Source organism: Ranitomeya variabilis, chromosome 4 (genome assembly GCF_051348905.1).
Source record: "Ranitomeya variabilis isolate aRanVar5 chromosome 4, aRanVar5.hap1, whole genome shotgun sequence".
NCBI classification, from domain to species: domain Eukaryota; kingdom Metazoa; phylum Chordata; class Amphibia; order Anura; family Dendrobatidae; genus Ranitomeya; species Ranitomeya variabilis.
In genome coordinates this window covers 736,809,857-736,834,997 of record NC_135235.1, presented here as the reverse complement: position 1 = coordinate 736,834,997, position 25,141 = coordinate 736,809,857, and the positions used below count along the sequence as shown (strand labels likewise).

Below are 25,141 nucleotides of genomic sequence, written 5' to 3'. Positions count from 1 at the left end.
AAGATTGCCGCAGGGAAGACATTTTCAGAAACTCTGGGTGTATTCCCAATGACAGCTCTGGTGTGGCTGTGTGGGGGGGGGGGGGGGTAGGTGGGTGTGTGTCTGTGTGTGTGTCTCTGTGTGTGATCGTTCACGCTGCGCACAACGCGCTTTGAATCTGCATAACTCCGCCTACTTTGACACACCCACCACTCCCATTGTGACTGCACGTGAAGGTTCCGTGCTAAGATTCTATCCACTGCAGGCAGCGCACCAGGTTGGTCAAAGGCATTAGAATACTCCTCCTCCTCACACAGGTGCAGATGGACAAGACAAGCAGATTCGAGAGCAGCACAGACACCAGTTTTCCTTTTTTTTCAAATACATATCATATCTACACCGCATTTGAAAGTCGGTGGTCTGGTCCACAAAAGGGAAACAATGCTTTCCAAAAGAATTCATGCATGCGGTGGTCACAAATGTGCTATGTATGGCAGAAGTACTCATTGGATACTTCAATTTAAATACCAAGTGCTGACAGCAGGCAGGCAGGCAGGCAGGCAGGCAGGCAGGCGCCTAATTTTGTAGATGGCACAATATATTATCAACACTGTAACAAAGGCCTAATTCAGGCCTACCTACATCTTCACACACCTGTTGCAACCTACAAAGACTGATTGATTAATTGATTGATTGATTGCTTGCATATTGGATGCAATACAATGCTTGACATACCTAGGTGAAAGCAAGGCACGGCACGGCACGGCACGGCACGGCACGGCACACAAAATGTTGCAATTGGCCAGGAGAAATCAAGCAAAACGTTACATTTGGCATGAGAAATGTGCTTTTTTGACCCTGAAACAAATTCCCATAAAGGGTTAAAGGACAACTTGCTCGTGCTGATTTCAATTCATTCTGTTTTTAGAAACCGGATCAGAGAAGATGTGCACTGTTCCCGGAAAGTCTGCAAGAACGGGTCAATGCGTGGAGTGGACAGAGCAAGCTCCTAGTCCATCTCCCGGTTCCAAAAAGCCATTTAATATGTGGTCCCCACATAGGGGACGTATCAGATATTAAACTGACAAGAACAGATACTACACTACATCTTAGCCGTGAGGAGGCCGAGAAGCGATACTGGAAATGCTTTGCCGCATGGGCCGCACCAAGGCCTACAACCGACACCCATGGTGGAGACATAGCCAAAGATTGCCGCAGGGAAGACATTTTCAGAAACTCTGGGTGTATTCCCAATGACAGCTCTGGTGTGGCTGTGTGGGGGGGGGGGGGGTAGGTGGGTGTGTGTCTGTGTGTGTGTCTCTGTGTGTGATCGTTCACGCTGCGCACAACGCGCTTTGAATCTGCATAACTCCGCCTACTTTGACACACCCACCACTCCCATTGTGACTGCACGTGAAGGTTCCGTGCTAAGATTCTATCCACTGCAGGCAGCGCACCAGGTTGGTCAAAGGCATTAGAATACTCCTCCTCCTCACACAGGTGCAGATGGACAAGACAAGCAGATTCGAGAGCAGCACAGACACCAGTTTTCCTTTTTTTTCAAATACATATCATATCTACACCGCATTTGAAAGTCGGTGGTCTGGTCCACAAAAGGGAAACAATGCTTTCCAAAAGAATTCATGCATGCGGTGGTCACAAATGTGCTATGTATGGCAGAAGTACTCATTGGATACTTCAATTTAAATACCAAGTGCTGACAGCAGGCAGGCAGGCAGGCAGGCAGGCAGGCAGGCGCCTAATTTTGTAGATGGCACAATATATTATCAACACTGTAACAAAGGCCTAATTCAGGCCTACCTACATCTTCACACACCTGTTGCAACCTACAAAGACTGATTGATTAATTGATTGATTGATTGCTTGCATATTGGATGCAATACAATGCTTGACATACCTAGGTGAAAGCAAGGCACGGCACGGCACGGCACGGCACGGCACGGCACACAAAATGTTGCAATTGGCCAGGAGAAATCAAGCAAAACGTTACATTTGGCATGAGAAATGTGCTTTTTTGACCCTGAAACAAATTCCCATAAAGGGTTAAAGGACAACTTGCTCGTGCTGATTTCAATTCATTCTGTTTTTAGAAACCGGATCAGAGAAGATGTGCACTGTTCCCGGAAAGTCTGCAAGAACGGGTCAATGCGTGGAGTGGACAGAGCAAGCTCCTAGTCCATCTCCCGGTTCCAAAAAGCCATTTAATATGTGGTCCCCACATAGGGGACGTATCAGATATTAAACTGACAAGAACAGATACTACACTACATCTTAGCCGTGAGGAGGCCGAGAAGCGATACTGGAAATGCTTTGCCGCATGGGCCGCACCAAGGCCTACAACCGACACCCATGGTGGAGACATAGCCAAAGATTGCCGCAGGGAAGACATTTTCAGAAACTCTGGGTGTATTCCCAATGACAGCTCTGGTGTGGCTGTGTGGGGGGGGGGGGGGTAGGTGGGTGTGTGTCTGTGTGTGTGTCTCTGTGTGTGATCGTTCACGCTGCGCACAACGCGCTTTGAATCTGCATAACTCCGCCTACTTTGACACACCCACCACTCCCATTGTGACTGCACGTGAAGGTTCCGTGCTAAGATTCTATCCACTGCAGGCAGCGCACCAGGTTGGTCAAAGGCATTAGAATACTCCTCCTCCTCACACAGGTGCAGATGGACAAGACAAGCAGATTCGAGAGCAGCACAGACACCAGTTTTCCTTTTTTTTCAAATACATATCATATCTACACCGCATTTGAAAGTCGGTGGTCTGGTCCACAAAAGGGAAACAATGCTTTCCAAAAGAATTCATGCATGCGGTGGTCACAAATGTGCTATGTATGGCAGAAGTACTCATTGGATACTTCAATTTAAATACCAAGTGCTGACAGCAGGCAGGCAGGCAGGCAGGCAGGCAGGCGCCTAATTTTGTAGATGGCACAATATATTATCAACACTGTAACAAAGGCCTAATTCAGGCCTACCTACATCTTCACACACCTGTTGCAACCTACAAAGACTGATTGATTAATTGATTGATTGATTGCTTGCATATTGGATGCAATACAATGCTTGACATACCTAGGTGAAAGCAAGGCACGGCACGGCACGGCACGGCACGGCACGGCACACAAAATGTTGCAATTGGCCAGGAGAAATCAAGCAAAACGTTACATTTGGCATGAGAAATGTGCTTTTTTGACCCTGAAACAAATTCCCATAAAGGGTTAAAGGACAACTTGCTCGTGCTGATTTCAATTCATTCTGTTTTTAGAAACCGGATCAGAGAAGATGTGCACTGTTCCCGGAAAGTCTGCAAGAACGGGTCAATGCGTGGAGTGGACAGAGCAAGCTCCTAGTCCATCTCCCGGTTCCAAAAAGCCATTTAATATGTGGTCCCCACATAGGGGACGTATCAGATATTAAACTGACAAGAACAGATACTACACTACATCTTAGCCGTGAGGAGGCCGAGAAGCGATACTGGAAATGCTTTGCCGCATGGGCCGCACCAAGGCCTACAACCGACACCCATGGTGGAGACATAGCCAAAGATTGCCGCAGGGAAGACATTTTCAGAAACTCTGGGTGTATTCCCAATGACAGCTCTGGTGTGGCTGTGTGGGGGGGGGGGGGGTAGGTGGGTGTGTGTCTGTGTGTGTGTCTCTGTGTGTGATCGTTCACGCTGCGCACAACGCGCTTTGAATCTGCATAACTCCGCCTACTTTGACACACCCACCACTCCCATTGTGACTGCACGTGAAGGTTCCGTGCTAAGATTCTATCCACTGCAGGCAGCGCACCAGGTTGGTCAAAGGCATTAGAATACTCCTCCTCCTCACACAGGTGCAGATGGACAAGACAAGCAGATTCGAGAGCAGCACAGACACCAGTTTTCCTTTTTTTTCAAATACATATCATATCTACACCGCATTTGAAAGTCGGTGGTCTGGTCCACAAAAGGGAAACAATGCTTTCCAAAAGAATTCATGCATGCGGTGGTCACAAATGTGCTATGTATGGCAGAAGTACTCATTGGATACTTCAATTTAAATACCAAGTGCTGACAGTAGGCAGGCAGGCAGGCAGGCAGGCAGGCAGGCGCCTAATTTTGTAGATGGCACAATATATTATCAACACTGTAACAAAGGCCTAATTCAGGCCTACCTACATCTTCACACACCTGTTGCAACCTACAAAGACTGATTGATTAATTGATTGATTGATTGCTTGCATATTGGATGCAATACAATGCTTGACATACCTAGGTGAAAGCAAGGCACGGCACGGCACGGCACGGCACGGCACGGCACACAAAATGTTGCAATTGGCCAGGAGAAATCAAGCAAAACGTTACATTTGGCATGAGAAATGTGCTTTTTTGACCCTGAAACAAATTCCCATAAAGGGTTAAAGGACAACTTGCTCGTGCTGATTTCAATTCATTCTGTTTTTAGAAACCGGATCAGAGAAGATGTGCACTGTTCCCGGAAAGTCTGCAAGAACGGGTCAATGCGTGGAGTGGACAGAGCAAGCTCCTAGTCCATCTCCCGGTTCCAAAAAGCCATTTAATATGTGGTCCCCACATAGGGGACGTATCAGATATTAAACTGACAAGAACAGATACTACACTACATCTTAGCCGTGAGGAGGCCGAGAAGCGATACTGGAAATGCTTTGCCGCATGGGCCGCACCAAGGCCTACAACCGACACCCATGGTGGAGACATAGCCAAAGATTGCCGCAGGGAAGACATTTTCAGAAACTCTGGGTGTATTCCCAATGACAGCTCTGGTGTGGCTGTGTGGGGGGGGGGGGGTAGGTGGGTGTGTGTCTGTGTGTGTGTCTCTGTGTGTGATCGTTCACGCTGCGCACAACGCGCTTTGAATCTGCATAACTCCGCCTACTTTGACACACCCACCACTCCCATTGTGACTGCACGTGAAGGTTCCGTGCTAAGATTCTATCCACTGCAGGCAGCGCACCAGGTTGGTCAAAGGCATTAGAATACTCCTCCTCCTCACACAGGTGCAGATGGACAAGACAAGCAGATTCGAGAGCAGCACAGACACCAGTTTTCCTTTTTTTTCAAATACATATCATATCTACACCGCATTTGAAAGTCGGTGGTCTGGTCCACAAAAGGGAAACAATGCTTTCCAAAAGAATTCATGCATGCGGTGGTCACAAATGTGCTATGTATGGCAGAAGTACTCATTGGATACTTCAATTTAAATACCAAGTGCTGACAGCAGGCAGGCAGGCAGGCAGGCAGGCAGGCAGGCGCCTAATTTTGTAGATGGCACAATATATTATCAACACTGTAACAAAGGCCTAATTCAGGCCTACCTACATCTTCACACACCTGTTGCAACCTACAAAGACTGATTGATTAATTGATTGATTGATTGCTTGCATATTGGATGCAATACAATGCTTGACATACCTAGGTGAAAGCAAGGCACGGCACGGCACGGCACGGCACGGCACGGCACACAAAATGTTGCAATTGGCCAGGAGAAATCAAGCAAAACGTTACATTTGGCATGAGAAATGTGCTTTTTTGACCCTGAAACAAATTCCCATAAAGGGTTAAAGGACAACTTGCTCGTGCTGATTTCAATTCATTCTGTTTTTAGAAACCGGATCAGAGAAGATGTGCACTGTTCCCGGAAAGTCTGCAAGAACGGGTCAATGCGTGGAGTGGACAGAGCAAGCTCCTAGTCCATCTCCCGGTTCCAAAAAGCCATTTAATATGTGGTCCCCACATAGGGGACGTATCAGATATTAAACTGACAAGAACAGATACTACACTACATCTTAGCCGTGAGGAGGCCGAGAAGCGATACTGGAAATGCTTTGCCGCATGGGCCGCACCAAGGCCTACAACCGACACCCATGGTGGAGACATAGCCAAAGATTGCCGCAGGGAAGACATTTTCAGAAACTCTGGGTGTATTCCCAATGACAGCTCTGGTGTGGCTGTGTGGGGGGGGGGGGGGTAGGTGGGTGTGTGTCTGTGTGTGTGTCTCTGTGTGTGATCGTTCACGCTGCGCACAACGCGCTTTGAATCTGCATAACTCCGCCTACTTTGACACACCCACCACTCCCATTGTGACTGCACGTGAAGGTTCCGTGCTAAGATTCTATCCACTGCAGGCAGCGCACCAGGTTGGTCAAAGGCATTAGAATACTCCTCCTCCTCACACAGGTGCAGATGGACAAGACAAGCAGATTCGAGAGCAGCACAGACACCAGTTTTCCTTTTTTTTCAAATACATATCATATCTACACCGCATTTGAAAGTCGGTGGTCTGGTCCACAAAAGGGAAACAATGCTTTCCAAAAGAATTCATGCATGCGGTGGTCACAAATGTGCTATGTATGGCAGAAGTACTCATTGGATACTTCAATTTAAATACCAAGTGCTGACAGCAGGCAGGCAGGCAGGCAGGCAGGCAGGCAGGCGCCTAATTTTGTAGATGGCACAATATATTATCAACACTGTAACAAAGGCCTAATTCAGGCCTACCTACATCTTCACACACCTGTTGCAACCTACAAAGACTGATTGATTAATTGATTGATTGATTGCTTGCATATTGGATGCAATACAATGCTTGACATACCTAGGTGAAAGCAAGGCACGGCACGGCACGGCACGGCACGGCACGGCACACAAAATGTTGCAATTGGCCAGGAGAAATCAAGCAAAACGTTACATTTGGCATGAGAAATGTGCTTTTTTGACCCTGAAACAAATTCCCATAAAGGGTTAAAGGACAACTTGCTCGTGCTGATTTCAATTCATTCTGTTTTTAGAAACCGGATCAGAGAAGATGTGCACTGTTCCCGGAAAGTCTGCAAGAACGGGTCAATGCGTGGAGTGGACAGAGCAAGCTCCTAGTCCATCTCCCGGTTCCAAAAAGCCATTTAATATGTGGTCCCCACATAGGGGACGTATCAGATATTAAACTGACAAGAACAGATCACTTTTCAAATAGGGTTTATTAAAATCAGACATACATCATAAATCCAAACAAATCAAAGACTTGAATAAAATATGACATAAAAACAAATACAAATCTGATTATAAAACAGGGTAAAAATATAAAAACAGTACAATACATATGCATATAAAACTGTGTTCTTTTATCTTGCTGAGACCCATTTGCAATTCTTCAGATTTTAAAACCATTGTTGTTAAAAGTAATCCAAGTAAAATAAAATTCACACTTGAATAAAACATGGCTTAAAACAATCTGATAAAAAATTAAGAACACAAATAAATACAACTAATAAGCATATACTTTACATATGTAAATACATGTTCCAGATTTGTAAACACCATAACCGTTTTGCTTCTTTAACTCCCATTTTTTTACAGTCATGCAGGTAGTATGTATACATCTCACACAGTGCCAGTCCAATACAGTCATTTACAGAAATAACATCACGTTTAAACAGAAGTATGTTTCGCACTTTCCATATTGATTCTTTGAAACAGTTAATCATTAGCCATGCCACCCGAGCTTGTTTCATGGTAGGGCAGTTAATAATACCGTATATTATTGTGTCACAGGTTAGGGACTGTACCCCACATATCCATTTTAGGAGGGTACCCACTGTTTGCCAGAGCTCCTGAGCATAGGAGCAGTCCCAGAATAAATGAAACACAGACTCCTCTGGCGCACACCTGTCTCTAGGGCATCTGGCACTGGCCACCAAACCCCTATGATGCTGAAAAGCCCTTGTTGGGAGGCACTGATGAACTACCTGCCAAGCCAGATCCTTTTGGGAGTTACTAAGGGCTGGACAGGCAACATTATTCCATACTAGCCTGCATCTGGAGATGGAAAAATTGGACACGTCCTCCATCTCCTCGTGACCCTTACAGATAATGGTTAACTTCCGCTGGTCAAGAAGGAACTGACGGTCAACATGAACTAAATCATACTCGGAAATGGTGCTTTCCAAGACCCTGTATTGTTCGGGGGGTGATAAAAGGAAAGGGCAGTTAGTATTCATGCTAAAATTTAGCTTCCTAAAAGTGAATCCTGTAGCGTATCTCAGGAAGCACGAGAAAGCCCCAACATTGTTCAAGTTTTTATAACAAAAAACAAAGAACTTGATAAAAATAAATAGTTTCAGGTTGGGAAAAGCCTTGCCACCGTTCTTCTTACTTTTACAAACCACCACCCTCCTTAATTTCTCCATTTTGGAACCCCATAGAAAATAAAACAGTGGTTTCATAAGCGCCTTTAAGTAGAGGGGGTTTGGAGGGAAGACCATAGCAGCATACAAAATGATGGGAAGTAATACCATTTTAATCACTAGAATCTTACCCTCCATTGATAACTTGCGGATTTGCCACAGGGAAATTTTTTGGTTCAATTTATTGAGTACCAGGTCCCAGTTTTCTTTACCATCATTATCCTGGTTGAACAAGATACCCAGAATCTTGATTCCAACTGTTTGTGTTAGGACCCGGGGGGGGTCTGATTCCCATTGGCCCATTATCAAACAGTCACATTTGTTAATATTTAGCTTAAAACCAGAACCCGCACTAAAAATTTCCGTAATTAAAATTGCTCTATTAATGGATGCTGAGCTGGTACCATACACTGATATATCATCCATATAGCCCAGAGCCTTAACTTGCTGCCCACCCCCACCTGGAATAAAGATCCCCCTGACCACCTTGTCCTGACGCAGCAGGCACAACAGTGGCTCAATGGAACAGATAAATAAAAGTGGGGACATGGGACAGCCTTGTTTTACTCCGGACTGAAGCACCACCTCTTTAGTTAAAAACCCATTAATTAAAACCTGTGCACATGACTGTTTGTATAAAAGCGATATTTTCTGGATAAAAGACTTAGGGAACCCCATCCTTTCTAAAACTTTAAAAAGATAAAAGTGGGAGACCCTATCAAAGGCCTTCATAAAATCCAAAGATAAAATCGCTAATGGTTGTTTTCTGTCCTTTTGATACCAGATCAGATCCCGAATTAAGTTAAGGTGCTCCCAGATTGATCTCCCGGGGATACCGCACACCTGATCAGGATGGATCACATTTTTAATAACCATCTTTAATCTGCCAGAGATAATTTTTGCAAGGATTTTATAGTCTATATTCAATAGTGAAATGGGCCTCCAATTTTCCAGTTTTGTTCTATCGCCTTTTTTGAAAATGAGGGTGATTATGCTTTTTCGCCATGAGTACGGTAAAGAGTCGGCCATAAAGGCTTCACTAACCACCTGTAAGAAATCATTTTTAATAATATCCCAAAAACAAATATAAAATTCAATAGGGAGGCCGTCTGATCCAGGAGCCTTGCCGTTAGCAAAGCTCTTTAAGGCAGTTTCAACTTCAGATGTTGAAACATCGCTTTCTAAAAACTCCTGGTCCTCCTTATTTAAAAACTGAGATAAAACATTAAGATTTCCATTAAAAGAGGTCTCGTCAATATTTTTTTTACTAAAAAGATCATCATAAAAATTAAAGGTTTTCTCTAAAATACCCCCAGTGGAAGTCTCTCCTTCCAATTCCACAATCACTTGTTTTTTGTCATTGACTTTTTTAAAGAAAAACCTTGAGCATGACTCACCCTCTTCTAAATATTTTACACGAGCATTAAAAATTACCTCTTTCCCCTTACATTCCAGGAATTTATGGATTTCAATTTGAATTTTTGCCATCTCGCCATCCACCCCAGGCACTCCCCACTTCTTAAGCCTATGGAGAGTCTGCAGCCTGACATTAAAATCTCTAAAACATTTCCTTTTTTCACGTGCCTTTCTTTTGCCAACTTTGATAAAAAACTCTTTTATACGAGTTTTAACACACTCCCACCACCCCAGCATACTCTGTTTTGGGTGTTTCCGCCCCCTCCATATTTTATATTTGGCTATAAAGTCTGCCCTTACCAACTCATCTTCTAGAAGGAGTGTATTCAGTTTCCACATACCTTTACCTACATTAGCATCCCCAGGAACCTGCAGGTTGGTATGTAGTAATACATGGTCAGAAAAGATGTTTTCCATCAGCCCTGCGTTACTGGATTTAAAAACATCATTAGAACAGAAAATAAAATCAATACGGGAAGACAGCCCTCTACCCTTCCACGTGTATCCTGGGTCAGAAGGGTGGGACTTCCTCCATACATCTAATAATTTAAGGTCTGTCAATAGGTGTTTTAACAGACTAGACGTTTTGTCTGTTCTTCCAACACCATCACCACCACTCCGCCCCTCTCCCAACATGACACAATTAAAATCCCCTCCCACTATTATTGGAGATGGACCTGTTAAAAACAAAGATATGTCATTAAAAAGGGAGGCACGTTCATTTTTCTCTGGGGATGCATAAATATTCATAAAACGACATGTAAAACCATTTAAAACAACGTGGATTAATAAGGCACGACCTGGAATGATTTCAGTGACAGATAAAATATTCACATTTTGACCTTTGAATAAAATCCCAACCCCGGCAGCTTTATTTTCATTCGACCCTGACCAGACAGAGGGTCCTGCTGTCCAGTCTTTAATTAGGTTGGGATATGATAGTGCATGATCAATACCACACTCCTGCAGGAAAAAGACCTCAAAACTCAAAGTCATTAGCCATGCAAACAAAGCAGCCCTCCTAGTTGGGCTCTTTAGGCTTCTCACATTCAGTGAGGCAATACGGATGTCTGCCATGTTAAGTCTTTTTTACGATTCTTGGCTCTCCGAATCAGACTCATTAAACTGTGATATTGCAGGTGATAAAGTGGCCACAGTCAGTAAACTGGCAGTATCATCGGAGTCTGTGTATTCCTCTATCTGATTAGTCCCTTCTGGGCTGAGAATACTCTGTGAGGAAACAGCCAGAAAGATTTTACGGGATGACTCAGGATGGCACTCCTCCTCCCGAGTCTCCTCACGGCTCCTCTTACCACTGACACTGACATCCATCTGGTCCGCAAGGTTCTCTCCAGGCTCTGCAGCTTGTGGAATGTCCATACCCCCATCAGGGCCAGATGTATCCCCAGGAACAGGGTGACCAGCAGGTCCGGCTCCAGGATCAGCAGTTGATTCATGGCCTCCATCCTTCAAACAGGCATCAGGACGTCCCTCTGGATTGGCATCAGGTTGGGCCTCCGGACAGGTTTCAGGGCAGGCATCCAATCTACCGTCAGTATGGTCATCAGCAGGGACCTCTGGATGGGCATCAGGAATGGCACCAACCGCTCTGGATACACGCCTCTTTTTTTGATCTTTCTCATATCTCTGAGGAAGTGCCCCCTCCCCGCCAGGCGGAACCTGGACACCTGCAGGAGTAGGCACGGGTACCACTACGGCTGTGGGAGCCGAGTCATTAGACTTGGGTACCGTCCGAGCTTCAACTGAGTCAAACCGCATATGACCCGCAGTGATGTCCGCAAAGCTCACACCGGCGACTACTGAGCTTGCTCTGCTGGCATCAGCAGGGACCCCCGCGGAACTAGCCGCAGATGCCCTAGAGCCACCATGAGACCTTGTCCGCAGTGGACAATTGCTAAACAGGTGATCAGCCTGTCCGCAACTACTGCAGGTCTTTTCGTTTTTGCAGTCCTTTGAGGCATGACCCCATTTACCACAATTGTGGCACTGACTCATCCGCTCATTTTTACAGTCACTCTGCATGTGACCGAAATCGCCACACTTTCGACATCTGAACGGCTGCCCATTGTAAAACAGATAGCCATGGTCTCTCCCCAGCACCACTGTGGAGGGGGGGTGCATAAGGCCTTCTACACCCATAGGGTCAGGTCTGAAACGTACCATAAAACGTCGTTTCCCGTTCCAGAAACCGCTTCTCCCTTTGACGTTCCCCGTGAACCTGACAGACGTGCAATATCTGTTCAGGAACAGTTCAATATCCTCTCGGGCCACATGAGGATTGAACATATGTACCACGAGGGGTACGTCAAGCTCGCCATACAGAGCAGTGAAAACCACTCCTTCCAACAGCTTGTTGAAACGCTCGCCCTTAACTCGCTCGTAAAGGTTTTGGCAGGCAATCTTGGTTGCCAGAGTTAAGACATACGAGTTCTGCCCCTTCTCCTGCAGGCAGTAGATGTCGCTCTCCTTTACTCCCAATAGATTCCTCAGAATCTGTACGTAGAACTCTCGAGGGTTATCATAACCGACATGTGTTACCGGAACCTCGACCTTAATCGAGTTCCTTATCTGGCCGGCGCCAGATGAAAATTGCCACTCACATGGCATCGCAGCAGGCTTGGCTCAGGCTTACCGTCACGACGGGCTCGGCCTTTCGCCGGGGGATCGCACCTCGTTGCCTGGGGACTAATCCAGCTCTCTAATAGCAGCAGGGGGGTGAAGTCCCACCATAAGTGAGACAATCCCCCCAGGCCAAAGAGCCGGGTACCCCAGGCACCTTCCAGCCAAGACCAAGGCAGCAACTATATGGTCACTACACCTGATCTTAGCCGTGAGGCCGAGAAGCGATACTGGAAATGCTTTGCCGCATGGGCCGCACCAAGGCCTACAACCGACACCCATGGTGGAGACATAGCCAAAGATTGCCGCAGGGAAGACATTTTCAGAAACTCTGGGTGTATTCCCAATGACAGCTCTGGTGTGGCTGTGTGGGGGGGGGGGGTAGGTGGGTGTGTGTCTGTGTGTGTGTCTCTGTGTGTGATCGTTCACGCTGCGCACAACGCGCTTTGAATCTGCATAACTCCGCCTACTTTGACACACCCACCACTCCCATTGTGACTGCACGTGAAGGTTCCGTGCTAAGATTCTATCCACTGCAGGCAGCGCACCAGGTTGGTCAAAGGCATTAGAATACTCCTCCTCCTCACACAGGTGCAGATGGACAAGACAAGCAGATTCGAGAGCAGCACAGACACCAGTTTTCCTTTTTTTTCAAATACATATCATATCTACACCGCATTTGAAAGTCGGTGGTCTGGTCCACAAAAGGGAAACAATGCTTTCCAAAAGAATTCATGCATGCGGTGGTCACAAATGTGCTATGTATGGCAGAAGTACTCATTGGATACTTCAATTTAAATACCAAGTGCTGACAGCAGGCAGGCAGGCAGGCAGGCAGGCAGGCAGGCGCCTAATTTTGTAGATGGCACAATATATTATCAACACTGTAACAAAGGCCTAATTCAGGCCTACCTACATCTTCACACACCTGTTGCAACCTACAAAGACTGATTGATTAATTGATTGATTGATTGCTTGCATATTGGATGCAATACAATGCTTGACATACCTAGGTGAAAGCAAGGCACGGCACGGCACGGCACGGCACGGCACGGCACACAAAATGTTGCAATTGGCCAGGAGAAATCAAGCAAAACGTTACATTTGGCATGAGAAATGTGCTTTTTTGACCCTGAAACAAATTCCCATAAAGGGTTAAAGGACAACTTGCTCGTGCTGATTTCAATTCATTCTGTTTTTAGAAACCGGATCAGAGAAGATGTGCACTGTTCCCGGAAAGTCTGCAAGAACGGGTCAATGCGTGGAGTGGACAGAGCAAGCTCCTAGTCCATCTCCCGGTTCCAAAAAGCCATTTAATATGTGGTCCCCACATAGGGGACGTATCAGATATTAAACTGACAAGAACAGATACTACACTACATCTTAGCCGTGAGGAGGCCGAGAAGCGATACTGGAAATGCTTTGCCGCATGGGCCGCACCAAGGCCTACAACCGACACCCATGGTGGAGACATAGCCAAAGATTGCCGCAGGGAAGACATTTTCAGAAACTCTGGGTGTATTCCCAATGACAGCTCTGGTGTGGCTGTGTGGGGGGGGGGGGGGGTAGGTGGGTGTGTGTCTGTGTGTGTGTCTCTGTGTGTGATCGTTCACGCTGCGCACAACGCGCTTTGAATCTGCATAACTCCGCCTACTTTGACACACCCACCACTCCCATTGTGACTGCACGTGAAGGTTCCGTGCTAAGATTCTATCCACTGCAGGCAGCGCACCAGGTTGGTCAAAGGCATTAGAATACTCCTCCTCCTCACACAGGTGCAGATGGACAAGACAAGCAGATTCGAGAGCAGCACAGACACCAGTTTTCCTTTTTTTTCAAATACATATCATATCTACACCGCATTTGAAAGTCGGTGGTCTGGTCCACAAAAGGGAAACAATGCTTTCCAAAAGAATTCATGCATGCGGTGGTCACAAATGTGCTATGTATGGCAGAAGTACTCATTGGATACTTCAATTTAAATACCAAGTGCTGACAGCAGGCAGGCAGGCAGGCAGGCAGGCAGGCGCCTAATTTTGTAGATGGCACAATATATTATCAACACTGTAACAAAGGCCTAATTCAGGCCTACCTACATCTTCACACACCTGTTGCAACCTACAAAGACTGATTGATTAATTGATTGATTGATTGCTTGCATATTGGATGCAATACAATGCTTGACATACCTAGGTGAAAGCAAGGCACGGCACGGCACGGCACGGCACGGCACGGCACACAAAATGTTGCAATTGGCCAGGAGAAATCAAGCAAAACGTTACATTTGGCATGAGAAATGTGCTTTTTTGACCCTGAAACAAATTCCCATAAAGGGTTAAAGGACAACTTGCTCGTGCTGATTTCAATTCATTCTGTTTTTAGAAACCGGATCAGAGAAGATGTGCACTGTTCCCGGAAAGTCTGCAAGAACGGGTCAATGCGTGGAGTGGACAGAGCAAGCTCCTAGTCCATCTCCCGGTTCCAAAAAGCCATTTAATATGTGGTCCCCACATAGGGGACGTATCAGATATTAAACTGACAAGAACAGATACTACACTACATCTTAGCCGTGAGGAGGCCGAGAAGCGATACTGGAAATGCTTTGCCGCATGGGCCGCACCAAGGCCTACAACCGACACCCATGGTGGAGACATAGCCAAAGATTGCCGCAGGGAAGACATTTTCAGAAACTCTGGGTGTATTCCCAATGACAGCTCTGGTGTGGCTGTGTGGGGGGGGGGGGGGTAGGTGGGTGTGTGTCTGTGTGTGTGTCTCTGTGTGTGATCGTTCACGCTGCGCACAACGCGCTTTGAATCTGCATAACTCCGCCTACTTTGACACACCCACCACTCCCATTGTGACTGCACGTGAAGGTTCCGTGCTAAGATTCTATCCACTGCAGGCAGCGCACCAGGTTGGTCAAAGGCATTAGAATACTCCTCCTCCTCACACAGGTGCAGATGGACAAGACAAGCAGATTCGAGAGCAGCACAGACACCAGTTTTCCTTTTTTTTCAAATACATATCATATCTACACCGCATTTGAAAGTCGGTGGTCTGGTCCACAAAAGGGAAACAATGCTTTCCAAAAGAATTCATGCATGCGGTGGTCACAAATGTGCTATGTATGGCAGAAGTACTCATTGGATACTTCAATTTAAATACCAAGTGCTGACAGCAGGCAGGCAGGCAGGCAGGCAGGCAGGCAGGCGCCTAATTTTGTAGATGGCACAATATATTATCAACACTGTAACAAAGGCCTAATTCAGGCCTACCTACATCTTCACACACCTGTTGCAACCTACAAAGACTGATTGATTAATTGATTGATTGATTGCTTGCATATTGGATGCAATACAATGCTTGACATACCTAGGTGAAAGCAAGGCACGGCACGGCACGGCACGGCACGGCACGGCACACAAAATGTTGCAATTGGCCAGGAGAAATCAAGCAAAACGTTACATTTGGCATGAGAAATGTGCTTTTTTGACCCTGAAACAAATTCCCATAAAGGGTTAAAGGACAACTTGCTCGTGCTGATTTCAATTCATTCTGTTTTTAGAAACCGGATCAGAGAAGATGTGCACTGTTCCCGGAAAGTCTGCAAGAACGGGTCAATGCGTGGAGTGGACAGAGCAAGCTCCTAGTCCATCTCCCGGTTCCAAAAAGCCATTTAATATGTGGTCCCCACATAGGGGACGTATCAGATATTAAACTGACAAGAACAGATACTACACTACATCTTAGCCGTGAGGAGGCCGAGAAGCGATACTGGAAATGCTTTGCCGCATGGGCCGCACCAAGGCCTACAACCGACACCCATGGTGGAGACATAGCCAAAGATTGCCGCAGGGAAGACATTTTCAGAAACTCTGGGTGTATTCCCAATGACAGCTCTGGTGTGGCTGTGTGGGGGGGGGGGGGTAGGTGGGTGTGTGTCTGTGTGTGTGTCTCTGTGTGTGATCGTTCACGCTGCGCACAACGCGCTTTGAATCTGCATAACTCCGCCTACTTTGACACACCCACCACTCCCATTGTGACTGCACGTGAAGGTTCCGTGCTAAGATTCTATCCACTGCAGGCAGCGCACCAGGTTGGTCAAAGGCATTAGAATACTCCTCCTCCTCACACAGGTGCAGATGGACAAGACAAGCAGATTCGAGAGCAGCACAGACACCAGTTTTCCTTTTTTTTCAAATACATATCATATCTACACCGCATTTGAAAGTCGGTGGTCTGGTCCACAAAAGGGAAACAATGCTTTCCAAAAGAATTCATGCATGCGGTGGTCACAAATGTGCTATGTATGGCAGAAGTACTCATTGGATACTTCAATTTAAATACCAAGTGCTGACAGCAGGCAGGCAGGCAGGCAGGCAGGCAGGCGCCTAATTTTGTAGATGGCACAATATATTATCAACACTGTAACAAAGGCCTAATTCAGGCCTACCTACATCTTCACACACCTGTTGCAACCTACAAAGACTGATTGATTAATTGATTGATTGATTGCTTGCATATTGGATGCAATACAATGCTTGACATACCTAGGTGAAAGCAAGGCACGGCACGGCACGGCACGGCACGGCACGGCACACAAAATGTTGCAATTGGCCAGGAGAAATCAAGCAAAACGTTACATTTGGCATGAGAAATGTGCTTTTTTGACCCTGAAACAAATTCCCATAAAGGGTTAAAGGACAACTTGCTCGTGCTGATTTCAATTCATTCTGTTTTTAGAAACCGGATCAGAGAAGATGTGCACTGTTCCCGGAAAGTCTGCAAGAACGGGTCAATGCGTGGAGTGGACAGAGCAAGCTCCTAGTCCATCTCCCGGTTCCAAAAAGCCATTTAATATGTGGTCCCCACATAGGGGACGTATCAGATATTAAACTGACAAGAACAGATAAGGTTTCAACAAAATTTTATTTAGTCATAAGACATAGAACAAGAAAATTTGAAACCTTTTGTGCAAAAGAAACATAGACAATTACAATAATAAAATACAACTACATGAAACAACTTAATATAAAACAGTATTCCACATATAAAAACACCATCTACGATTCGCTTCTTTCTTCCCCACATCTTTAACATCCTTTAAAAAATAAATAAACATTTCACTAAAAGCCAATTTAATACAATCATTAACAGAGATAAAATCACGGTTAAAAAGTAGAATGTTTCTCACTTTCCAGATTGCATTTTTGGCACAGTTTATTATACACCAGCATATTTTGAACTGGTGTGTAGTGGGGCAATTAAAAAGTCCATATAAAACATACTCATAGCTAAAATCTTTAAGACCACAAACCCATTTTAAAAGTATCCCAAATCTCCCCCAAAGTTCTTGTGCAAAACAGCAGTTCCAAAAAAGGTGCAAAACAGTCTCATCCTCTCGGCAAGAGTCTCTTGGGCACTTTGCCCGCGCCGCCAGGCCTCTCCTGTGCTGGAAGTCTCTGGTTGGGAGGCACTGGCGGGCAGCCATCCATGCAAGGTCTTTGTGAATGTTGGCCAAGAATTTTCCAAAAACGTTCCTCCACACACGCTTGGATCTCCTCCATGAGAAGTTGCTCACCGGGGACACTCCTTCTTCTCTTCTCAGATACACCATCAGTTTTTTCCGGTCCAGAAGGAGATCCGCATCCAAGTCCTTTAATTTATGAGTCCTTATCACCTTTTCTAAAACAATAAAATGCTTGGGCGGGCATAATAAAATGGGTGCTGATAAGCATGGCCTAGACCATCTTTTAAAGATAAAACCACAAGTATATCTTAAAAACAGACTAAAAGTAGAATTAGTGTTAAAAACTTTAAAACAGAAACAAAAGAAATTTATATACAAATACAAATGCAAGTCAGGGACATCTTTTCCTCCATTTTGCTGTTTCTTGTACATTTCCGTTCGCCTCAGCTTTTCCATTTTTGATCCCCAAATGAACATGAAAATACATCGAGTAAGTTTTCTTAGCATCAACTCAGAAGGAGGATAGACCATGGCAATATAAAGCATCATTGGCAACAAAACAGATTTAATGATTAAAATTTTTCCCTCAATTGACAGGCTTCTCAAATTCCAGAAGGAGAGCTTTTTCACTATTTTATGCTGTACCTCCTCCCAGCTCACGTGTCCATCATTATTAGCGTCAAATACAATTCCCAAGATTTTAACATTGTCGTGCTTCAATTTTACTGCTGGTAGGTCATTTGTATCCCAGGAACCCAAAATCAAACATTCAGTTTTATTAAAATTCATTTTAAAACCTGAAGCCTGACTAAAAAAATTGGTGCACATTACCACTCTCCGAAGTGAAGCAGGGTCTGTACAGATGGCAGTAACATCATCCATGTAAGCAAATACTTTGACTTGGGCCCCTCCTCCACCCGGAATAGGAACCCCTCGGACCACTTTGTCTCTCCGGATCATACACAGCAGGGGTTCCATAGCACAAATAAAAAGAATTGGGGATAATGGACACCCCTGCTTCACTCCGGATTCCAACGGGATAAAATCTGTTAAAAAACCATTGACAGAAATTTGAGAAAACACATTATTATATAAAATCATAATACGAGATAAAAACATGTCGGGGATCGCCATTTGTTTTAAAACTTTAAAAAGATACTCATGCGAGACCCTGTCAAACGCCTTTTCAAAGTCCAGTGCCAACAGGGCCAGGCTCTGACTTCTATCCCTAGAGTACCATATTGCATCTCTAATAACATTTAATATCTCAGCAATATTCCTCCCTGGTACTCCACATACTTGTTCGGGTTGTATCAGTTTGTTAATAACAGTTTTAAAACGACAAGCAATAATTTTGGCTAAAACTTTATAATCCATGTTGAGGAGGGTGATAGGCCTCCAGTTCTTGAGGTCATCACGAGCGCCCTTTTTCTTATAAATTAAGGACACTATCCCCCTCCTCCATGACTTAGGCAGCTCTGAACACATAAAAACCTCTTTAAAAAGTGCTAAAAGATCCTCCTTTAAAACATCCCAAAAAGTCAAATAAAATTCAACAGGTAGACCATCTGCTCCTGGGGCTTTCCCTTTTGAAAAACTTTTAAAAACATTAAAAAGTTCTTCCAGGCTAACATCATTTATTAAAAACCCCTGGTCTACAGAACTTAACTTAAAATCTAGGATATTAAGAGCATCTTGTAAAAACACATTATTTACACTTTTTTTACTAAAAAGGTCTCTATAAAAATTAAAAGCCACCTTCTTCATACCTTCCACAGTTGTTTCTCCATCAAGACAGGTGATCGTCTCCTTTTTCTCCATCACTTTTTTAAAAAAGAAACGTGTACACTTCTCACCTTCTTCTAAATGTTTCACTTTGGAATTAAAAATTATTTCTTTACCTTTTTGATCTAGGCACAATTGTATTTCAGTTTTTAGGCTTGCAATATCATCTTCCACCTCTAGTCCTATCTCTTTAAATTTGTGGAGAGTTTGCAGTCTCATATTTAAATTTACATAAATCTGCTTTTTCAGCCGCGCCTTCCTTTTTCCAGCCCTGATAAAAAACACCCTTATTTTATCTTTGATCACTTCCCACCAGGATAGGATTTTAATATATGGAGGCCTTAGCTGTCTCCATTCCTGGTAGGCATTACAGAAGTCTGACCTCACCTGAGGGTCTTCCAGCAAATGGACTCCCAGGCGCCATAAACCTCTGTTTATCCTCAGCTCTCCTTGATACTCTATCTTTAAGCTTAAAATTTTATGATCAGAGAATAAATTAGGCATTAAAACAAATTGTACAGGGCTAAAATCCTCAGATAAAAACATAAAATCGATCCTGGAAGCCACTCCCCGACCGGACCATGTAAATCCTGGGTCCGTCGGCGAAAGCGACCTCCAGGCATCGCATAACTTAAAATCGGTCTGCAAGCTATTTAGTAAAAAACACGACTTATCTATCTTACGGATTGGGTCACCTCCTCCTCGGCGCTCATTCACATTCAGGCAATTAAAGTCCCCAGCTATCAAGAGAGGAGATGACCCTACACAGAAAACCGGTAAAATTTCAAACAAACGTATACGCTCCTGTTTATCTGGTGGAGCGTACACATTAATGACACGGAAATTAAAATTATTAAAACACAAATGTACTAGGATAGCTCTGCCGGGTACAATCTCAGTAACAGAGGAGATGATGATGTTATTACCTCGGCAGAGCAGACCCACACCAGCAGACTTGTTCTCGTTCGAGCCCGACCATACAGAGGGCCCTAGTTTCCAGTCCTTTTTTATCTCGTTATACCGGATTCCATGCTGCAGACCACACTCCTGTAAAAAACATATGTCAAAGTCTAATGTTTCAAAAAAATCAAAAAGAGCAGCCCTGCGAACAGGGCTCTTTAGAGATCTCACATTAAGTGAGAGACACCTCATGGATGGCATTTATGTCATGGTGGAGGAGAGACTTCCATAATGTCCACCAACTCCTCAATCACCACTTGTAGTGAGGAAAAAGAGTCAATGTTCCGGGGATCCGAGGAGCCAGGTAGTGGATACCCAGAAGAGTCCGAATTCAGCCACACGTCTCCGCTGGCAAGGCACACATCCGGAGATTCCGGGTTGGGCTCCAGAAGAGTATCCCCCCGCAGCTTCTTTCCAGAAGGCTCAGACAGCTCACTCGTGCAGTCGTCCTCTGTGATAGCTACATGGCCTCTCACTTCCTGGGGGACCTCCAGATCTGACAGAACGGCCTCATCCACACCAACACCTGTAGGGAAAAAAACTGCGGTCTGCTGGCTTGAGTCCCTGGGAATGACTGGGGTCTTCGCCACAGTGCCCCCCACCGCCAACGTAGTGGGGGCGCTCTGCTCCAACACACCAGCCTCATCCGAGACCTTCGACACAAGGGTTACCCCCCCAACGGGAGAGTCCCCCTGCTCCAGTCTCTGGGTGGTCCGCCCTCCGCCCTTTTTTTGGGACTTCGACACAGGAGGGCCTCCCTGAGGGCCACCACACTCCTGCTCCGTCCCCACCTTCTCCTCCGCGCCCTTGGCCTTCTCAGCCGCCTCCTCTGCTGTAGGAACAGTGGGACTTGGCTCAGGCCTTACTCCGGTCTCCGGGATATTCCGCACAGCATGGACCGGGACAATAGCTGGTTCCCGCCTTGGCACGGGTCCCTCAGCCGCCTCTGCATATGTACGGACTTTGGTCCTATGTGGGCATCCCCGGAACATATGTCCATCCTCCCCGCATAGGTTACAAACCTTCTTTTGAGGGCAATCCTTCATTAAGTGTCCGAGTTGGCCACAATTACTGCAGCGGAATGCTCTTCTTTCCACACAATTACCTTGGGTATGCCCCATCTTGCCACAGTTCCTGCAATACATAGGCATACCTGTGTAGAATAAGTAGCCACGGCTCTTCCCAATGGTGATGGTAGAGGGGGGATGCTCTGTTCCTCCAAAGCCCTCAGGATTTTTCTTCAGCCGCACCAGGAATTTCCGCTTGCCACACCAGAAACCAACGGCGTTTTTAACATTCCCTTGAAAGGTTACTTCATCGCAATAGCGACGCAAACAGGTTACAATGTCCAATACTTCCACAAAAGGATTTGGAAAGAAAACAATCATTTGTACCTCCTCTTGGACGAAAAGCAGGGAGAAGACCAGGCCCTCCAGTTCATCAGCAAACATGTGTTCATTCACCTTTTGGACCAACTGCTGACAACAACCATGGCTCCTAAAGGTAATAGTATAAGTACCTTTCTGCTCGTTGTCCTGAAAACAGAAGATGTCCTCTCTGCCGAACTCCAGGATCCCAAGAAGGACGGTGTTGCAAACGTAGCGGATTTCTTTCTCCTTCCGGTATCTCTCCAAGACCTCGATACGGACCGTGTTCCTCATCCGGGGTTCTCCCGATGCAAAGGTAAGTGTAGCCGGCATCCTTCCGAAAAAGAACTCCAGCTGTAAGCACACAAGAAAAAAAAGGCTAGCGCCCTTTTTAAGGCGATCGCAACTCGTTGCTCCGGACTAATCCTCTCTCCCTATAGCAGCAGGGGGGTGAAGCCCCTCCGAAGAGGAGCGATCCCCCCAGGCCGAGAGAGAGGGTACCGAAAGCACCCGACCTGACTACAATCTCTCAGTTAGACTGATTGATCGCAGCCATGAGGCCGAGAAGCGATAGTGGTCACGCTGTGCCACGTGAGCCGCACCAAGGCCTACAACCGACACCCATTGTGGAGACCTAGCAAAAGATTGCGGCAGGGAAGACATTTTCAGAAACTCTGGGTGTATTCCCAATGACAGCTCTGGTGTGGCTGTGTGGGGGGGGGGGGGGTAGGTGGGTGTGTGTCTGTGTGTGTGTCTCTGTGTGTGATCGTTCACGCTGCGCACAACGCGCTTTGAATCTGCATAACTCCGCCTACTTTGACACACCCACCACTCCCATTGTGACTGCACGTGAAGGTTCCGTGCTAAGATTCTATCCACTGCAGGCAGCGCACCAGGTTGGTCAAAGGCATTAGAATACTCCTCCTCCTCACACAGGTGCAGATGGACAAGACAAGCAGATTCGAGAGCAGCACAGACACCAGTTTTCCTTTTTTTTCAAATACATATCATATCTACACCGCATTTGAAAGTCGGTGGTCTGGTCCACAAAAGGGAAACAATGCTTTCCAAAAGAATTCATGCATGCGGTGGTCACAAATGTGCTATGTATGGCAGAAGTACTCATTGGATACTTCAATTTAAATACCAAGTGCTGACAGCAGGCAGGCAGGCAGGCAGGCAGGCAGGCAGGCGCCTAATTTTGTAGATGGCACAATATATTATCAACACTGTAACAAAGGCCTAATTCAGGCCTACCTACATCTTCACACACCTGTTGCAACCTACAAAGACTGATTGATTAATTGATTGATTGATTGCTTGCATATTGGATGCAATACAATGCTTGACATACCTAGGTGAAAGCAAGGCACGGCACGGCACGGCACGGCACGGCACGGCACACAAAATGTTGCAATTGGCCAGGAGAAATCAAGCAAAACGTTACATTTGGCATGAGAAATGTGCTTTTTTGACCCTGAAACAAATTCCCATAAAGGGTTAAAGGACAACTTGCTCGTGCTGATTTCAATTCATTCTGTTTTTAGAAACCGGATCAGAGAAGATGTGCACTGTTCCCGGAAAGTCTGCAAGAACGGGTCAATGCGTGGAGTGGACAGAGCAAGCTCCTAGTCCATCTCCCGGTTCCAAAAAGCCATTTAATATGTGGTCCCCACATAGGGGACGTATCAGATATTAAACTGACAAGAACAGATACTACACTACATCTTAGCCGTGAGGAGGCCGAGAAGCGATACTGGAAATGCTTTGCCGCATGGGCCGCACCAAGGCCTACAACCGACACCCATGGTGGAGACATAGCCAAAGATTGCCGCAGGGAAGACATTTTCAGAAACTCTGGGTGTATTCCCAATGACAGCTCTGGTGTGGCTGTGTGGGGGGGGGGGGGGGTAGGTGGGTGTGTGTCTGTGTGTGTGTCTCTGTGTGTGATCGTTCACGCTGCGCACAACGCGCTTTGAATCTGCATAACTCCGCCTACTTTGACACACCCACCACTCCCATTGTGACTGCACGTGAAGGTTCCGTGCTAAGATTCTATCCACTGCAGGCAGCGCACCAGGTTGGTCAAAGGCATTAGAATACTCCTCCTCCTCACACAGGTGCAGATGGACAAGACAAGCAGATTCGAGAGCAGCACAGACACCAGTTTTCCTTTTTTTTCAAATACATATCATATCTACACCGCATTTGAAAGTCGGTGGTCTGGTCCACAAAAGGGAAACAATGCTTTCCAAAAGAATTCATGCATGCGGTGGTCACAAATGTGCTATGTATGGCAGAAGTACTCATTGGATACTTCAATTTAAATACCAAGTGCTGACAGCAGGCAGGCAGGCAGGCAGGCAGGCAGGCAGGCGCCTAATTTTGTAGATGGCACAATATATTATCAACACTGTAACAAAGGCCTAATTCAGGCCTACCTACATCTTCACACACCTGTTGCAACCTACAAAGACTGATTGATTAATTGATTGATTGATTGCTTGCATATTGGATGCAATACAATGCTTGACATACCTAGGTGAAAGCAAGGCACGGCACGGCACGGCACGGCACGGCACGGCACACAAAATGTTGCAATTGGCCAGGAGAAATCAAGCAAAACGTTACATTTGGCATGAGAAATGTGCTTTTTTGACCCTGAAACAAATTCCCATAAAGGGTTAAAGGACAACTTGCTCGTGCTGATTTCAATTCATTCTGTTTTTAGAAACCGGATCAGAGAAGATGTGCACTGTTCCCGGAAAGTCTGCAAGAACGGGTCAATGCGTGGAGTGGACAGAGCAAGCTCCTAGTCCATCTCCCGGTTCCAAAAAGCCATTTAATATGTGGTCCCCACATAGGGGACGTATCAGATATTAAACTGACAAGAACAGATACTACACTACATCTTAGCCGTGAGGAGGCCGAGAAGCGATACTGGAAATGCTTTGCCGCATGGGCCGCACCAAGGCCTACAACCGACACCCATGGTGGAGACATAGCCAAAGATTGCCGCAGGGAAGACATTTTCAGAAACTCTGGGTGTATTCCCAATGACAGCTCTGGTGTGGCTGTGTGGGGGGGGGGGGGGGGTAGGTGGGTGTGTGTCTGTGTGTGTGTCTCTGTGTGTGATCGTTCACGCTGCGCACAACGCGCTTTGAATCTGCATAACTCCGCCTACTTTGACACACCCACCACTCCCATTGTGACTGCACGTGAAGGTTCCGTGCTAAGATTCTATCCACTGCAGGCAGCGCACCAGGTTGGTCAAAGGCATTAGAATACTCCTCC

The 25,141-nt window shown here is 45.9% G+C and overlaps 1 protein-coding gene, 10 non-coding genes and 2 pseudogenes across 10 annotated transcripts; all 13 read right to left on the bottom strand.

The window, feature by feature from the left end:
- The window catches only part of LOC143768002 (uncharacterized), a 579,067-nt gene that overhangs the window by 147,356 nt on the left and 406,570 nt on the right, over nt 1-25,141 (bottom strand).
- Nucleotides 922-1,115, bottom strand: LOC143771125 (U2 spliceosomal RNA). The gene has a single exon (XR_013215017.1). It is a non-coding gene; the product is annotated as a U2 spliceosomal RNA (small nuclear RNA).
- Nucleotides 2,105-2,298, bottom strand: LOC143771124 (U2 spliceosomal RNA). Its single transcript, XR_013215016.1, has one exon. It is a non-coding gene; the product is annotated as a U2 spliceosomal RNA (small nuclear RNA).
- LOC143771123 (U2 spliceosomal RNA) lies at nt 3,284-3,477 on the bottom strand. The gene has a single exon (XR_013215015.1). It is a non-coding gene; the product is annotated as a U2 spliceosomal RNA (small nuclear RNA).
- On the bottom strand, nt 4,467-4,660 carry LOC143771122 (U2 spliceosomal RNA). Its single transcript, XR_013215014.1, has one exon. It is a non-coding gene; the product is annotated as a U2 spliceosomal RNA (small nuclear RNA).
- Nucleotides 5,649-5,842, bottom strand: LOC143771121 (U2 spliceosomal RNA). Its single transcript, XR_013215013.1, has one exon. It is a non-coding gene; the product is annotated as a U2 spliceosomal RNA (small nuclear RNA).
- On the bottom strand, nt 6,832-7,003 carry LOC143770755 (U2 spliceosomal RNA; annotated as a pseudogene).
- On the bottom strand, nt 13,482-13,675 carry LOC143771119 (U2 spliceosomal RNA). Its single transcript, XR_013215012.1, has one exon. It is a non-coding gene; the product is annotated as a U2 spliceosomal RNA (small nuclear RNA).
- On the bottom strand, nt 14,662-14,855 carry LOC143771118 (U2 spliceosomal RNA). Its single transcript, XR_013215011.1, has one exon. It is a non-coding gene; the product is annotated as a U2 spliceosomal RNA (small nuclear RNA).
- On the bottom strand, nt 15,845-16,038 carry LOC143771117 (U2 spliceosomal RNA). The gene has a single exon (XR_013215010.1). It is a non-coding gene; the product is annotated as a U2 spliceosomal RNA (small nuclear RNA).
- On the bottom strand, nt 17,023-17,223 carry LOC143770741 (U2 spliceosomal RNA; annotated as a pseudogene).
- On the bottom strand, nt 23,409-23,602 carry LOC143771116 (U2 spliceosomal RNA). Its single transcript, XR_013215009.1, has one exon. It is a non-coding gene; the product is annotated as a U2 spliceosomal RNA (small nuclear RNA).
- On the bottom strand, nt 24,593-24,786 carry LOC143771115 (U2 spliceosomal RNA). The gene has a single exon (XR_013215008.1). It is a non-coding gene; the product is annotated as a U2 spliceosomal RNA (small nuclear RNA).